This window comes from Siphateles boraxobius, unplaced genomic scaffold, assembly GCF_051911475.1.
Source record: "Siphateles boraxobius isolate OS27281-9 unplaced genomic scaffold, OSU_SipBor_1 8, whole genome shotgun sequence".
NCBI lineage: Eukaryota > Metazoa > Chordata > Actinopteri > Cypriniformes > Leuciscidae > Siphateles > Siphateles boraxobius.
Genome location: NW_027509208.1, coordinates 2,998,878 through 3,005,103, shown reverse-complemented (window position 1 = coordinate 3,005,103; position 6,226 = coordinate 2,998,878). Strand labels below are relative to the sequence as shown.

Genomic DNA, 6,226 nt, shown 5'->3' with positions numbered 1-6,226 from the left:
TTCTCTGGGTACTTTGTAAGTCTACAGACAGTTTTAAGAAGATACTTCGCGTAGACAGTACACTTCGCGTATATAGGCAGGAGCCATCTTTAGAAAACAATCTCGACCAGTTGAACCACGAACGCGTGCTACGTGAGCTGAACTGTGACTATCGACCAGTACGTAGCACAGCGTTCGTGGTTCGACTGGTCGAGACTGTTTTCCAAAAATGGCTCCTGCCTATGTACGCGAAGTGTACTGTCTTTATAAAGTATCTTCTTAAAACTGTTTGTATTACAAAGTTCTCAATGCTTCGGTTTGTAGGTGGAGACCCTAATTATGTTACCGTGTTAGTGTGGGGCTATTTTGAGCCTTGTTGGTGGTATTAACTAGAGATTTTTATTTTTACTTATTCGATGCCCCATACACTAGCATTATAAGCTAATCTGTGGTTAAACTAAAACTAATGTTAAAACTGGGTACATTCGATTATCATGAAAACACATCCCAGAGAACGGTCGACTCGGTACCCATGTGTTATTTAGCCCTAGGTTAATTTTCTGCCAGAATTGTCCTTTAACAGAATTATTCACAATTCTGTATTCTAAATTTTTATAATTTTAATGCAATTCCTCACTCTAAGAAAAGCCTGTATTGAATTTTCACTGGTGGTTTACCAGTATCTTTTCCGTTTTTTTTTTCTTTCTTACAGTGTTTGACCTTCTGAACCTTCCTGATCCACAGGTACAATTAAAAAATATCATTTTAAACAGATTACACCAGTTTCTTTTCGTTTTGCACTGCCTTGAAATTATCGTATCTCTCCCACTTTTCATGCATTACTTCTCAAAACCCGCTGGTGGTCCGAGAGCGGAGGAGGTGGAGGAGTATACCAGTGGCTGGGGCCCCTCATCCATCTTGGTGGATGGTGAGGAGGCGTACCAGTTTCGAGATCTACAAATGAGACTCACACGTTTCCTTCTGCTCGCCACCAGAGGGATCCCTCTCCCCAAAATTAAACCTCTTTGAACTACATTTCCCTCTCACATACCTGGCACTGATTACCCTTGCACCTGCATCAGTGGACTATTTAAGCTGCTCTCATTGCGAAGTTTTGTTTTTCCCTGATGAACTTCTCCTGTGTTTTTGTCTTCCCATGGATTATTCTTGGACTGTTTATTCTCTTCGTGAATCTTTGCTGCCTGCCCCGGACAGTCACCCATTGAGAATGTTTGGGATGATATGGATCGGCGTATATGACAGCGTGTTCCAGGTCCTGCAAATATCCAGCAACTTCACACAGCCATTGAAGAGGAGTGGACCAACATTCCACAGGACACAATCAACAACCTGATCAACTCTATGTGAAGGAGATGTGTTGCACTGCGTGAGGCAAATGGAGATCACACTAGATACTGACTGGTTTTTGGACCCCCCCCAATACAGTAAAACTGCACATTTTAGAGTGCTCTTTTATTGTGGCCAGCCTAAGGCACACCTGTGCTATAATCATGCTGTCTAATCAGCATCTTGATATGCCACACCTGTGAGGTGGATAGATTATCTCGGCAAAGGAAAAGTGCTCACTAACACAGATTTGTGAACAATATTTGAGAGAAATAGGCCTTTTGTGTGCATTGAAAAAGTCTTAGATCAGCTCATGAAAAATGGGGGCAAAAACAAAAGCGTTGTCAGTAGCGGTTTTAGGCACGGGCGAACCAGGCAGTCGCCCGGGGCGGCATTTTGTCATGTCACATGGGGGCGGCACGAGCAGTTAAAAAAAAAATCCTCTGCGCCGCGAAGCGGTTTTTCATTATCTATAATTTCACTGTGTGGGGAATTGGCAAATTGGCGCCCCTGCTAGACAAGACAATGTTACTTAAAATATAGAATAAAACGGTTAGTTCCATTCCTTGATTCTGATTGGTCAATAGTTGTGTTTTATTCATGATAGAACACGGCTATGACCACTTCACCCAACGGTTCTATGTATCACTATACCAGATATTGTCTTATATTAGGGAGATGAGAGGGTCTGTTTCTCTTACCATTGGAGAAAGCGTAACTGCTAACACAGGAGGCACCTCAGCCTATCATGGAATGGCAGTGGCACGCAGTTCAAAGTTTTATGACACTCGGTTACAGTTTATGTCAGTCAGTTTCATGTGGATGATTTCCATTACACGAGAGTAGGAGTTAAAACTTCATGCTGATTTGTACTCGGCTTTCGTTTTTATAGAATAAGGGTATGGCAAAATTACATGAAACATTACATAATTCCCCCACAATTTGATTGGTTCTTCATATGCAAACTCTTCTGTTGCTAGGTAGGAGCAAATTCTGTTTTTGTTGATTACTAATAACAAGGTTTCAAGTTTAGACTGTCTAGTTTCTTTTCCCATATTTGTTATTTTTACACTCACACAACCAAAGTCATGAGTTTTCAACTAAAGGGGAAACATACATTTCAAATTCAAAAGCATGTGAATGTTATTCCGGCAAGGAAAACAAATGTTAGTTGATTAATTAAATAATCCATTACAAACTACCTCGTATTTGGTCTAAGTGCATACACCCTTACTCAGTTCAAATGCTACAAAACCCTAGATGCTTATGAACAATTTTGCAGTGTCTGGGTGCAAGATCTGCTAAGCCACAGGCCTTCAAACTGTGATTTTACAGTTGTACTTGCAAAGGTAAGGTGTCACTCTTGTTTTTGTTAATTATTTAATTAAAACAATTAAAATTAAAATACTCAACTATGTGAATATTTGTGTCATGGGCAATTGGCTTAATTAATTGGATTATTAATAAAAATAAATTAGCTATAATCTTTCAGCCTTGTTTGAAAACTTTAGGTTTTACAACTTCCAGTGGGAAGATAAGTATTTTGTGATGAGTAGACATTGATGTGCCCCTGCAGTTACTCATCTCTTGTTCACTTATTTATTACACAACATCCTTAATTACATTAATGTTGTTCAACAGGTCATGCACTCACAGCGCCTAAGTGAGGCTCCTCTGAAGGCTTGGGTAATCCACTGGTGAAGTTTCCTCAGCCCATTGTCCATGTATGATGGGTATTGCAGAGACATGCACTCACGCTGGGGCCCTGCTATTCAAAGTTGAAGCCACCATTTGGTGCAGGGAAATGCGAACTGTCACTGACAAACCTGTATATTGGATCTTACCAAGTAATGTAACCAAAGTACATTGTGAGGTAGGTCACCAAATTGATTATACTTCTGCTGCTGCCACACGGAAATCACTCAACTGTCTTCTTAATGCTGAGACTGTTATGTAGGGTATGGACCAATCAGACACATACTATTTATTCATTATATACAAAGGTTTATGAAACTCCTCACACAGCCCAAATGAACAAACACAAGTGAAAGAAACAGTGTCATGTTACAGGGCATGATAAGGAGATTTTACGACCTCCGAGGAATGTGGCCACATACTCAAGAGAGAGACTATGAAACAGAAACCCTCTTTAAAACAGACTTTGCTGCATTAATCATAGACTAACTGATCTATAAATGAACATGCATAAAACTGTGAAAGAAACAGTGTAAATGGTTTACTGTCTCGTGTACTATTAGGTATATATTATGGTATGTATCCTGGTATACAACCAACTAACGATCAATGTAACCTCACCTGTATAATGCCTCCTACCTAAATAATCCTCATTTAATGACTCACACTTTGATGTACATCACCTTCTTCTAGAATGCAGTGTGGATGTGTTATAGCTATTTTAGCATTAATGAAGGTATAATCATATTATGGGACAAAGATCCGTAAATCAACTAAGAGCCACTTTCCCTCTCAGACATGTCCCCTTTCTGATTGGTCGAGTTCAACCCTTAGGGGAGGATCTTCTCCAGGCCTTATTAGAGACAGTCCACATGTGACCTCCCTCTCTTAGTTCTTTCATCCAGCCGCAACACTGTTCTGGTGATACTGGGGAGCCCCCCTCCCCCTCCACGGGGGCCCCAGGGCCCAGCAGGCCTCGATTCCAACCAGATATGGGCTCAGGCAGGAGAGAGATGACTCTCTCACAAAGAACCAAGGACAATCTCAAGAGTTTTGGAACAAAGACTCCAACCAACAACGACTCCAATCACCCATCCTTCCGACATCCTCACTTCTCCTGGGTGCTCGGCGTGGCCTCAACAGAGTCCCAGGCCTTGACCAAACCAGTCATGTGTTCCTGGAGAAAGAGAACGCTCAACCAACTTCCACTTGACACTGCCGGAACCATCAACGACTTCAATTTTCAACAACTTCAAGAATTGTTCCCATTACAAATGCAAGTATTCAATTCAATGAAATGTGAAAATGAAATTCTGATGGTTCTTCTCATAGACCCTCTTCCGGTTTCCAATTTCATCCTATCACTAACCTATTTATGTATTCATGTGTGTATGTTGTTTAGTTTATTTATATTCATATAAATATCTATATTTAGTTAATAAAACTTGTACATAATATGTATTTGGTTCTGTTTTGCTTGCAATACAAGTCACTTTACGATCACGGTTTTTGCTACTGGCTCAAAGTACAAGTACAGGCGAAGAAATAATTATTCTTCGGTGGCCATGGAAGATACCCTTTTCTTAGAATAAATTAATAATCAAAAGAGTTCGTTGGAAGAACTGATTAATTGATTGTAATATTAATTCAGCCACATCAAGTTAATCCAATTAACTGACCCAAATATTTATAATTAATAATAACAAGATATTATTGATTATTAATATTTCCAAAAAGCTGACAGTTCCTTACAGTTAGCAGGCCTGGTTTGAGGACTTGTGCCAGGAAGGTCACTAAACGACCACCAACACACTCAGAGTTATCACAATTCTATGCAGATCTTCATAAAGCTGATGGCAAATCTGCTATTCTGAGTGTGCTGCCACATTATTGTGAAGAGTTCAAGGATCCTGTGCAGCCTGTCACAAATGTTTAATCCCTTCACTGCCTGCGTGACACCAGGCTTGCCAAATGTGACTTCTCAATTTTGGAACAGCACTGCCAGGCAAAAAACAAAACAAAAAACAAGCTTATGTTTCAGAACAACAGGCTCGTGCTACAGAATCCAGCAGCATGAGGGAGATGAATGAATTGCTTCTCTTTTTGAAATAAGAGACACTGACATTCGGCTCCGAAGAACAAAGCTAAACGAGTGAAGCATGCCAGCCCTATTTTATACCGGAATTACAGGTGTTTGGTGCTCCCAAGAGCAACCCCTATATAGTATCTGTAAATTTGACATTATTAATTCGATTGGATTTATCTGATCATTACAATGCACTTTGATTGATCTAATTTCTACATTTTATTGCTGTATTAAACTAACTTCAGAGCTCTATAGGTCATTACACACACACACAAAAAAAACAAAAAACATTTGCAACATTTTAATTGGAAGGTTAGTTTACATGGTTATAAAAATAATAATAAAAAAACATTAGGGGATGTTCTGTATACGTTATTTTTAGGTTATTTAAAATAGCTCATATATCAAATATAATACAGTAGGCTTTAGGTTCATTTCATACAAGTAGTGCGTTTCTTTCCATAAATGCAGTTCAGAAAGCCAGTTTAACATTTAAAAGAAACACACTGATTTGTTACCTTTCTACCTTGTCTCTGGAAGGAACTATAAAGTGATGAAAGTCTGAAATGGTTTCCTTGTAAAATGATCCACCAACAAAATCTGCAATTAGGTCACCTGCTAAACAAGTTTAAAGCGAAACAAGATTCTAAATATGTCCTTATTCTGAAGTGTGGAAAGCATTTCAACAGAAACAAGCCTTGTATCCCTTAGGGGGAAAAAAATCAAATTTTATATAAATAAAATCCCTTGTTGTATTATGGATGCAGATTATTAAATATATTGTAAAAATATTGTTTTTCAAGCATTGTCTCTGAAATTCAATCAGAGTAAAAAGCAAACAGTGCCATGTTTGAAATGCTAGGAAATAGCATTATGTCCCTCTAGGGATGAAAAGGAGTCTGCTTAACAGTATCTGTTAAAGGGAGCATTTGAGAGTTTTGGCAGATTCATCAAATTCCATTCCAAATGAGGAGCTTTTTAATTATTCTGAAATCACCTCACCAGAACTAAGCCCAGATGAATTATTTGATAAATTTGATTCTACCTGTAGCACTATTTTAGACCACATAGCACCTATGAGGATAAAACACCAAAAATCCATCCCTGACCCCTGGGTTA

The 6,226-nt window shown here is 38.9% G+C and overlaps 1 long non-coding RNA gene across 1 annotated transcript; it reads left to right on the top strand.

The window, feature by feature from the left end:
- Positions 1–2,971: 2,971 nt before the first annotated feature.
- Positions 2,972–5,373, top strand: LOC143729122 (uncharacterized). The gene is made up of 2 exons (XR_013199942.1): positions 2,972–3,279; positions 4,780–5,373. It is a non-coding gene; the product is annotated as an uncharacterized LOC143729122 (long non-coding RNA).
- The last annotated feature ends 853 nt before the right edge of the window (positions 5,374–6,226 follow it).